The following is a 12,007-nucleotide window of genomic DNA, read 5'->3' as shown; positions in this document are numbered from 1 at the left end:
GTATGACTTATTTAAGTAAATCTAAAACAAATAGGAAGATAGAACAACTAATTCATCTATGAAAAGGAATTTAAATCAGGAGCTCTGATTTCTATCCAGTAATTATAATGCCGGTCTTTTGAAATATGGTTTTTAATGGTCTATTTAAATCTTCCAGTTGTCATGCAATTCTGGATTGCAGAGTGACTTCAGCTTCAGTTTCCATTCAAGGTTAAAAAGAGCTATTTAACACTTATCCCATGTCAAATCAGCTCAATTACCTTTTGAAATTGCCCAAATTGTGAAATATTAGTGGTTCAAATACATGAATCCTGCACATTTCGTAACAGAAGTACACAGATGTATGTGGCTATATATTATGTCATATAATATGTAAACAAATATATCCCTGAAGGTTTTGAGAATCTAGAGGTAAAGTTGAATCATTATTCTCATGTTACTTTTACAATTTTCCCATTATATAGAGAATTTGGAATGATGCTGATATCAGTTGTAGACACTGGCTTCTTAGTTTCCTTAATTCCAAAATGGGGTTAATGATAATATCTATCTCATATGGTTGTTGAGAAGACTCATAAAGGAAGGTGGTCTGATAACAGTAAATGTTCAATAAATGTTAACTGTTATCCTATCATTATTTTCATTTTTATTATTGCAGAATTATTGCTCAGCAATTTTTAAAAATTAGACAATTAGGAGATTCTCTTTCTATTGGACAGATGGCTCATGCTCATTCATCATGTATATTCTGAAATTTAGCCAGAGCTGTGAAAAGTTATCGTCTCTATTTTGATGATCTTTAAGCCAGACTGCTATAATATTTTATTTTATAACATCTTGGAAAAAAATCTGCAAGGCTGTTTATGGGTGCAAAATGTTACAACTTGAATGTTACTTTCCAAGAAGATGACTCAATATATTCTACACTAGTTGAGAAACAATATTCTGGGCTCCCTGATGTAAAAGGATTTAAAAACCCTTGAGCATATGGTGTTTGTATCACTTTTGTTACACTGTCCTACCATTGTTGGGGTACCTATTCATCTGTTTCGAACTGATGTGTCATATTAAAAAAAAAAAAAGACAACTTGCAGTCAAATTCGATGTAGCAAAATGTGGCTTTAGTCATTGTGCATGTTAATTAGAAAAAAATTTCCTCTTGCAGTAAGCATTAAAACTCAGGTTTATGCCTTGAGATCATGGTAAGATTCCATAGCTCATGATTCAGCCTTACTTGTTGCTTTTTTTAACTTGTTAATTAATTTCCAAAGTGGTGGTTTCACTATTCTCATGATGAACAACTTATAAGTACTTCCTTTCTGTTCTTAACTGTGGCAAGAAAGAAAAAAAAGGAGTTTTTCAAATTTTCTGAATGGCTTTTAACATTATTTCTCTCTGGAAGGGTCTTTGAAAGTGACCAGATGGGAAGTTTTAGCCATTTGGTTATAATAACACAGACGAGTAACAGATTGAATAAGGTCAAACAGATACTTCAGTGAAAAGTCCACTTGGGGAATAAAAAAAAAATCTCAGTTCTATCTTGATTATGTACTTGGTTACACTCCATGGCAACTCACCCATTTAACTTGGCCCTATGCTCTTGGAGAAGAGCTTTGAAAATTGTTTTAATCCTAGCTGAGATGCTACACAATAGACTTGCCTCAACTGAATCCCTTTGTCCCATATCAGTCATTCCTTATTCAAATCAGGACAAGGAAGAAAATTACAGGTTGTGCACAGAGTTAGCTATTTTAAAGTGTTCTGGCCTCTCTTTGCTGCCAGTGAATCTTCCCTTTATTTACTTTTTGCTTTACAAAATATCTTGAGCCTTTATCACACATGAAGAACAAAACAAAACAAAAAATCCTGCAATATGTTATTGGGTCCAAAATGTTTTTTGTTATTTTTTTTTTTTCATTTGGAAGAAAACAGTCCATCAAGCCTGCAATAACACTGAAAAGATAGTACCTTTATGAATCCAAGGTCTCACTGGCAAAATCTGAAAGATTCTAAGCCTTTGATATGTACAATAATACTGTTAGTACATTAAATTTAATCACAAGAGGTTAAACAAAAATACTTATCAATGTGAAATAAGTTTTCATGCATTTATTTCAAACTGGTGGCTTCCCAAGAATGGGAAGCACTTCCCTGGTATTTCAAAAACAGAGACCCCTTACTGCTGTCTATAAATACTTTAGGAATAAAGAACATGAAATGTAGATTTTACTAAATTAAGCTGGCCAACTATTTTTCATTGTTCATGATGAATTGCTTTTGAATGGCTGTCTCCTTATGAATGAAAAAGAAAATGTGGTATGCATACACAATGGAGTATTATTCAGCTATTAAGAAGAATGACTTTATGATATTTGCCAATAAATGGATAAATCTGGAGACTATCATGCTAAATGAAATAAGCCAATCCCCCCAAAAACCGAAGGTCAAATGTTTTCTCTAATATGTGGAAGCTAGCCAATAATAATGGGCTTGGGGCTAGGAGTTCAACAGATTAGACAAAGGTGAATGGAGGGAAGGGAGGGAAATGAATCTGAGGTATATTTCCTATGTACATATATGAAAACAGCACAGTTAATCCCAACATTGTGTACATCCACAAGAATGGGCTCCTAATTAGAATAAGATATATCCCATGTTGTATAACTATATCAGAATGGATTCTACTATCATGTACAACTAAAAAGAACCAAAAAAAAATTAAATAATGTTAAAAATAAAGGCACTCATTTATTCATTCATTCACTCATTCATACATCAAATATGACACATTTGATGCCAGGTATGATGTTGGGATACAAAGTTGGTTATCCGACCTGTGTCTTAGCAAGAGAGAGTTTGGATTGTCTCCTAAAATCCTACTCAGTTATATTTGATCTTTTGTCTGTAGTTACACGGGGTGTAAAGGAGACAACGCCTCCACTCACAAATAAATGGACTCTGCAATCTGAAATAGCCATCATCTCTGCCCAGAAGTAGATGTCTTCAAAATATACACTTCATCAGAGCATATAGCTTAACTGGGATAAAGCAAAACAAAAAAACACACACACACACCGTTACTATTCTCAGAAACCAAGTAGGACCTCATCCTTTCTTTCCTCTTCAAAGTGGGGAGGAGTGGGTGTCCCCAAGTAGCAGACGGGACCACTCTGGAAAGCCCTGTTTTCTAACTGCCTAGGGGAGATGATTCTTTTACTACTTTTTAAAGTTTCCCTAAGTAACCTTGTTTCTCATTCCGAGTGGAAAGAAAAGAAGCCGTCCTTTGCCTGCTCACGGGTCATCTTCTTTCCTTCCCACCAAACCAGTGAACCAAGGAAACGTGAACTGAGGAGAACTGACTGCTCCTACCTACCCGAGTGGCCTCAGCCCGGCGGAGGCGGGGCGCAGCTCTGGACTTCCCCCGCCCAGGCTCCAAACGTCCCAGTCCCGGTCGAGGCCTCCCGGTTGTCTGCCCCAGCCGGCTGACGTAGAACTCTGCGTGGAACTCTGCGGGAGTCACGTGCCCACTCTGCGGGCGTCACGTGCCTTGCTGCCCCGCCCTGCCCTCTGGCCAGGTCCTTTCTCTGTCTTGCACCTGATGCATCTCGTGGGTGGTTAGTATTTGTCCTTCCAGATGCTAAAAATAATAGATTTGTTGAAAATAATTTGGAAAAGACAAAAAGATGTATCCAAAAAATATGATATGTCTCTAAAGAGAAGCACAAAGAACATATTAGTATGTACCTTAGTAGTCCTTTTACTATGAATAGATTAAAAAATTAAATAGACCATGCCTCTTCCATGACTCTGAACACACACACTAAGACATATGATATCCGTATACGCACTTTATAAAGTTTTGTACGGTTTTTCTGAAGAAAAAAAATTTTAACTTCTTTGTATTCTAATATATACAAAGGTAGAAGTCAAAGTTCTCTCCATATATACAATATAAAATTCAAGACATATGTTTTAAAATGATTGTCCATATATATGGACAATCATTTTAAAAATAGCTGCCACGTTCCTTCCACATATTTTAAGAAATAGAATATTACCTTATGGTTGATACCCCCGTGTACCACTAAGAATTGCATCTTTCTTTACTTTTGTAACATTCCCTTGCTTTTCTTTTTTTTTTTTAAATTTTTTATTGTTGGTTGTTCAAAACATTACATAGTTCTGGATATATCATATTTCACACTTTGATTCAAGTGGGTTATGAACTCCCATTTTTACCCCGTATACAAATTGCAGAATCACATCAGTTACACATCCATTGATTTACATATTGCCATACTAGTGTCTGTTGTATTCTGCTGCCTTTCCTATCCTCTACTATCCCCCCCCCCCTTGCTTTTCTTTGTAGGTTAACAAATCATGTGTGTTTCACTTTCATTTAAATATGCCATTCACATAGAAAAATGAATTAACTGCTCAATGAATAATTACAAAGAGAACCCACAAGTAACCACCATCCTAAGGAAAGAAAGTATTCCTAACATCAGAAGCCCCTTCCAGTCACTATTTTTTACTCCTCAAAGGTAAAGACTCTTCTCTTTTCTTTTTGATAATTTTTTAGTTGTAGCTGGACAAAATAACTTTACTTTGTTTATTTATTTTTATGTGGTGCTGAGGATTGAACTCAGCCCCTCACACGTGAGGGGCCAGTGCTCTACCACTGAGCCACAACTCCAGTCCCCGACTCTTCCTTTTTCCAACACCATGATTTAGTTTTCCGTTTCTAAACCTTATGTCATGGTTTCACTACTTTATGTTGCCAATGCTTATAATCATCTTCTAAAAAGTTGAAGCAAAGTGATTACTAAATTTTATGATTTCACTTCTTGGGGGAAGAAGGAACAGAATTGTCCCATTCAAATAGTTCTACCAGTACCAACTCCTATTCGTTTGAAAAATGGGGCAAGTGCATTTCTAGGTAAGATACAATATTCAGTTGAGATGAGGTGTGGGTAACATCTGCTGTGTAAGAAATAGGCTTTTTGGTTCCCTCCAGGAGCCATGGTTTTCCTACTAGCTCACCTCCACAACTCTCACTGATGAATGGCTCTCCAGACTGCCTCCAAACCTGATTCCTTTAAGTTTTTTAAGCATAGTAAACAATTCTGGTAGTTTTAATTGTAATCACCAAATAACCAGCCTTTAGAATACTTCTGTTACCTGAAAAAGTAATCCATGTCACTTTATAGTTAACCCTGCTAACCATTCCAGCTTCTAGCTCCTACTATTGTGGTTTTGTCCCTATAGTGTTATCTTTTCCAAGGGTCAAATAAATGGCATTGTACAGCATGTAGCCTTTTCAGTCTGGCGTCATCTATTCAGCGTGTAATGGATGAGTCTCATGTTTCTGTGATGGCTATCAGTAGTTCAGTCTTGCTTATTGCTGAGTAATATTCTATTGTGTACCTATTCTATTATTTATCTGATCACCAACTGAAGAATATTTGGAGTAATCATGAATAAATGTATTATAAATATTTGCATACATATTGTTATACACATATGTTTTCATTTTCCTTGAGTTACATTCCTAGGAATGAAATTGCTGGATCATATTGTGCTTAATGTTACAAGAAATCGTAAAACTATTTTCCAAAATTTTTGTACCATTTTGCATTCTCACTAGAAAACATGTGACACTTCTAGTTACTTTACATCCTTACTATCAATAAACACTTAATATTGTTGTTTTCTTTTTCATTTTATAATGTGACATCTCCTTGTGGTTTTAATTTATATTTCCCTAATAACTAAGGATGTTGTTTCTTACCTGTGCGTATTTGACACCCACAGCTTGTTTGAAGAAGTATCTGGTCAAATGTTTTGTTCATTAACAAAAAATTAAATTTCTTATTGTTGAAAATTGTGAGTTCTTTTATTCTTAACATAAGCCCTTTATCAAGCAATGCACTTTTGCAAATTTTATTCCAATCTGTTCTTGTCTCTTCATTCTCTTCATAGGGTCTTTCAAAAAATAGAAATTCTTAATTTTGATGAAAATTAATTAAAAACTTTTTTTTATGGCTTGTGCTTTGATTTTGTATCTAAGAAATTTTCCTAGCCCAAGGACATAAAGTTTTCTCCTAAGATTTTATCTGAAAACTTCATAGTTAAAGGTTTTACATTTGGGATAGGATCCTTTTTGAGTTAATTTTGTGTGGGGTGAAAGTTATGGATTGAGGTTAATTTCTTTTTGCAGATGGAGGACCAACTGTTCTAGCACCATTCATTGAAAAGAGTTCTTTTTCTACTGAATAGTTATTATTGCACCTTTATTGAAAAATCGATATTTAGGATCTATTTGTGGATTCTGTTCAGTGCTCTTATCCATACGTTCACTTTTTCTTCAATATCACATTTTCCTGGTTGCTTTAGCATTGAAGTAAGTCTTCAATGAGGGTGGTATCTCTTAACTTTATTCTTTTTCACAATTATTTCATTTAGTCTATTTTCTTTGCTTTTCCAAGTAAATTCTGCAATCAGTTTGTTCATTTTTAAAAAAATCTTGTTGGAAGTTGATTGGAATTGAGTTGGAACCTGTGAATCAATTTGGAAAAATTAACAGTATTGAGCCTTTTAAGCCAAAGTCATTGTGTATTTCTCTATTCAATAAGACCTTTGATTTTTCTTATCAATGTTCTATAGCTTTGTTATACAGCTCTTGCACATATTTTTTTAAGACTTATACTTAAGATTTTAATGTTTTGGGTTGTCTTGTAACAGTCTTTTTAAAACATTCAGTTTCCTCTGATTCATTGCTATTCTGTGGGCATACAACTGATTTTTACATTAACGTCATTTCCTGTGATATTGCTAAACTCAGTGCTCATAGCTTGTTGAGATTTTCTACATATATAATTATGTTGTCTCTGAGTAGAAGTAATTTTATTTTTTCCTTCCCAATATATGTATGCTTTTTATTAATTTTTTCTTGCTTTATTATACTTGCCAAAACTTGAGTGTGATGCCAACTATGAGAGGTAGGAACAGAAAGTTTTGCCTTATTCCCCATCTTGGGGACAAATTACATTCTTTCACCATTATGGGTACTCTTATTAAGTTGACAAACACACTTCAAAGGAAGAAAACTGCAGACCAATATCTCTAATGAATATAGGTGCAAAAATCCTCAATAAAATTATGGCAAATTGGATACAAAAACATATCAAAAAGATCGTGCACCATGATCAAGTGGGATTCATCCCCGGGATGCAAGGCTGGTTCAATATACAGAAATCAATAAATGTAATTCACCACATCAATAGACTTAAAGATAAGAACTATATGATCATCTTGATAGATACAGAAAAAGCATTTGACAAAATACAGCATCCCTTTATGTTCAAAACACTAGAAAAACTAGGGATAACAGGAACGTACCTCAACATTGTAAAAGCTATCTAAGCCTCAGGCCAGCATCATTCTAAACAGGGAAAAAATTGAAGGCATTCCCTTTAAAATCTGCAACAAGATAGGGATGCCTTTTCTCACCACTTCTATTCAGCATAGTTCTTGAAACACTAGCCAGAACAATTAGACAGATGAAAGAAATTAAAGGCATAAATATAGGAAAAGAAGAACTTAAATTAGCACTATTTGCTGATGACATGATCCTATACCTAGCAGACCCCAAAGGTTCTACCAAGAAACTTCTACAACTAGTAAATGAATTCAGCAAAGTGGCAGGATATAAAATCAACACCTAATTTTGTTTTCTATTTTGTATTGGCATATAATAATTATATGTGTTTATGGAATTCAGTGTGACATTTAAATACATATATACAGTGTAATGATCAAATTGGAATATTTAGCCTATCCTTTCAAACATCATTTTTTTTTCATATTGAGAACATTAAAAAAAATTCTCTTTTCTTGCTATTTTGAAATACAGGATGCAATATTGTCAACTATAATCATCCTTCTGTATAATATAGTACACCAGAATTTGTTTCTCATTTTAAAATTTATTTTGCGTACTGATCCTCAATGTATGTGATTGTCTGGTGTGGTGAATGGTATTATGTTCCTCAAAAGATGTGTTGAAGTCCTATCCCCAGGTAACTGTGAAGTGACTCTTTTTGGAAATTGGGTCTTTACAGGTGTAAAAATATGAAAATAATGTCATATTTAGTTATGATAAGCCTTAATCCAGTATAACTGATAACCTTATAAAAAGTGACAATACAAACACAGACACACAAGGACATGCCATGTGATGGTGGAGACAGAAATTGGAGTAATGCTTCTAAAAGCTAAGGGATGTCCATGAATGCTGACAACACCAGAAACTGAGAAAGGCTTAAACAGATTCTCCCCTCCACTCTTCAGAGATAGCAGACCAAAAACCTGGTTTCAAACTTCAAGCTTCCAGAACCATGAGAAAATATATTTCTGTTGTTTTAAGCCACCCAGTTTATGGGATATTTTTACAGCAGTTCCAGAGAGTAATACACAAGAGAACTTGTTAAAAATGACAACTCTTCCCTTTCAAAAAAAAAATCCAAAAAAACACAAAAAAAATAAATGCCAACTTTTGGCTTCCATCTGAAATCTACTGGGTTGGAATCTTTGTGGATGGGTCCACACAATCTGTGTTTTAACAAAGCTCTTGTGTTATTTCAATGAACCCAGCATTTTGAGAATCACTGAGTTAGAGAATGTGCTCAGTGTAATATCAATTTTTTTGAAATTAAGGATTGCTTTTTGTTGTAATGTAACATCAACTTTTATAAATGTTTTGCATGTGTCTAAAATGCATTATTCAATTTTTCAATGCAGAATTATAGATGTGTCCGTTAAATCAAGCTTATTAATTGTATTATTCAAACCTTCTGTGTTCTTAATAACTTTTGTGTGAATGCTTTATCTATCAGAGAAAGATATATTAAAGTATTGTACTATGAAAATAGATTTTAGTTTAAAATAGGGTTAGTTTTGTAGTTCTACCATTTTAACATATAGTTTTGCACACACATAAAATATAATGTTATTAGGCATATGCATATTTAGCATTGTTATATCTTCCAATGGCATCTATTTGGAAAAGTCTTAAGTAAGGTTTTGATTTGAGGTTTTCAATCCACATACATAGTATGAATTCCATCCTCAAATCTGCACAGAAGTAAGCTTATGTTTAGGAACACTCAGAAGGTAATATTCCCCCTCCTTCCTTCCTTTCTTCCTCCCATTTGCTGAGACAGTAAATCTCTTCACTAATTTTCTCTGAAGGACAATTCTTTTTTCCCAGATCAGTCCCTGAAAATGTTATCCTTCAAATAATGTAGAAATCTCTTCTCTGCCTCTGACATCTATTAGAACCACCAGCTATCTCCTGACTTCAGCATGTGTGGTTCAGGAGGACTCAAATCTCTAGAGCTAGCACCCAGGAAAGTGCAAGCTCAAGTGGCCATGTACCTCTGTGGACTTATGTCTGTTACTTTTCTTTGATTTCTAATTAGTATTCTTTGAGTTCAGCCCCCATTAACATAATATGTTTTTATATTTTATCCAGCATTAGTGTGTTCCCTGAAAGTCCCCTCTACCATATTGTATAAATGGGAAATCCACTCTCTCTTCCTCCCTTAATACTGTATAAGGAGGATTTTTGAGTGTTACTTAATACTCTGCTATGCATTTATTTTCTGCATTTTATTACACTGCATGAACGCACCATTGTTTTATTTCGAATATAGGGCTTTAGGGTAGGGTTTTTTCCGGACCAATTTCTGCTACATTTAATTATTTCCATGCATACCTTTTCATGTACATCTCTGAGTTATTTATCTGATTCCTGTAAGTGAAATTTCCAAGTTGAAAAACATTAATTTTTTAATTTCCCTGTGCCCTGCTATACTCAATTTATCAAAATGATGCTATTTATAGTTTTGTAGATGCTGTGTGATGTTATCTCATTTCAGCTTCGGCAACATGGAATCTTTCTTTCATCTTTGTTCATTTAATTGGTGAGAAATCTTTTCTCATTGTTGTTTACATTTGCATTTCCTTGATTATATTTGTTTATTAATAATCTGTACTCTTACTGTGGTTTGTTATATCTATATTTTTCCCTTAGTCTCCTTAAGTTTTGATACTGGCTTCTCCACGAGTGGGCAGCACACTATTTTTTTTTTACTTGCAAAAGATGTAAGTTTGTTTTTATTTATTTACTAATTTATTTATTTTTTAATTTGTTCAAATTAGTTACACATGACAGTAGAAAGCATTTTGACACATTGTATACAAATGGAGCACAACCTCTCCCTCCTCTGGCTGTATATGTTGCAGAGTCACACCAGTAATGTAATCATACATGTATATAGGGTAATAATGTCCATCTTATTCCAACGTCCTTCCCATGGAATATTACTCAGCCTTAAAGAAGAATGAAATTCCTGCATTTGCAGGTAAATGGATGGAGCTGGAGAATATCATGCTAAGTGAAATAAGCCAAACCAAAAAACCAGAGGCTGAACGTTTTCTCTGATAAGTAGATGCTGATCCATAATGGGGGTGGGTAGGAAAGAATGAAGGAACTTTGGATTGCAGAGGAGAGTGAGGGGAGGGAGGAGTGAGTGGGGGGATAGGAAGGACGGTGGAATGAGCACACTATTCTTCAGTCCTTTGGGTTAGCATGAGTGAGTGGTAAAGTCAAGAATTGGGCTAAATCTCAGGGCTATCACAGAATTACTTTAGTGTCCTTTAATATGAGCTCTTGAATGTTTCAATTTCATGGCATCAGTGAAGTAACTGAATGAGGTTTGTCTGAATCTATTACTGTCATACCATTGAAGAAAATGAGGCTCAAAGTCCAATAGTAACATGTTTAGTCATTGAAGGTTTTGAACTTGAATCTTCCCACTAAAGAGAATTCTATTTTTGATGATCTCATGCTGGAAGTTTTCCTTGTGTCATCAGAGATCAAGTAGTGAAGGTTTTATTAGGTATGGAGTCTGTATATTTGTGACTTAGTTGGGGAGTTTGCAAAACCAGAAAAGAAAAAAAAAGGAGGGGGAGGGAACAAGAAGTTGTTGAAGAGCACAAAACATGAGTGAATCGCTCTTGTATTCCATAAATAATTATATGAAAATGAGACCCATAAAAAGATGATGGCACCTTGTAAAGCCATGCAGATTGTACATGACACTGCTATGCAGAAGGGGCCATCTATGAATAGTATAGCATGAGTGGCATCCTTGGGAATTGCTCAGTCTTACTTGCATAATCATATGCAGCAACCTGTTATTCATGTTGATTTAATTTTTTTAATTACAAGTGGTTTGTGAACACAGGTCAGTATAAACAAGAAATAAAATAAGTGAGGTTGGGATTGGAAACCTTTTGATCTTCTTTGCTTTTAGTTGTCAAAACACTTGATACAAAAATTTGATGCATCCAGGGCATTTTTCCAGAAAACATAAAGCAACATTAAGGGCAAATACTTAAGGCAAGGTTGTACCTTGGAAATTGGAAATAGAGCCATCACACTCTCTGTTGGTGTGTATTCAGACCTATCAAGCCAAGAGAGAGAGTAGGACATCTTATTACAAATACCAGACAAATACAGTACAGATTTTCTAACACCTTTAACACAGGTAATGCAGTACTTGGTGAGCTGGTGAATAGAAAAGTACTCAATGGATGAGAGAGCGACCACAGGGTTAGAAATGAACATTTTGCAGGTAGAAAGCATTTTAGGGGCCATTTGTCTCACAATGTCCAATTGTGAATAGTTGGTCAAAAATCACTCAGCAGGGGGAAGATGGCGGCGAGGGGAGTGCATTACCCCCGTGTGCTGCTTCACTGTGTGGGAGTATGACAAGTCAGGACGGCTAAAGGATATCTTGTTAGGAATTTCCAGCAATAGTGGGGTGCTCCGGAACCTGGAGGAAGGATTTCCATCGCACGAGGATCGGCTACGGGGACTCAAACGCGAGAGGTTTGTCGCACGGAGGGTAACTGCTTATTCAGCAAATCGCCCCGCGGC

The sequence above is a fragment of the Marmota marmota genome, unplaced genomic scaffold, assembly GCF_001458135.2.
Source record: "Marmota marmota marmota unplaced genomic scaffold, marMar, whole genome shotgun sequence".
NCBI classification, from domain to species: Eukaryota; Metazoa; Chordata; class Mammalia; order Rodentia; family Sciuridae; genus Marmota; species Marmota marmota.
This window is presented reverse-complemented; position numbering follows the sequence as displayed.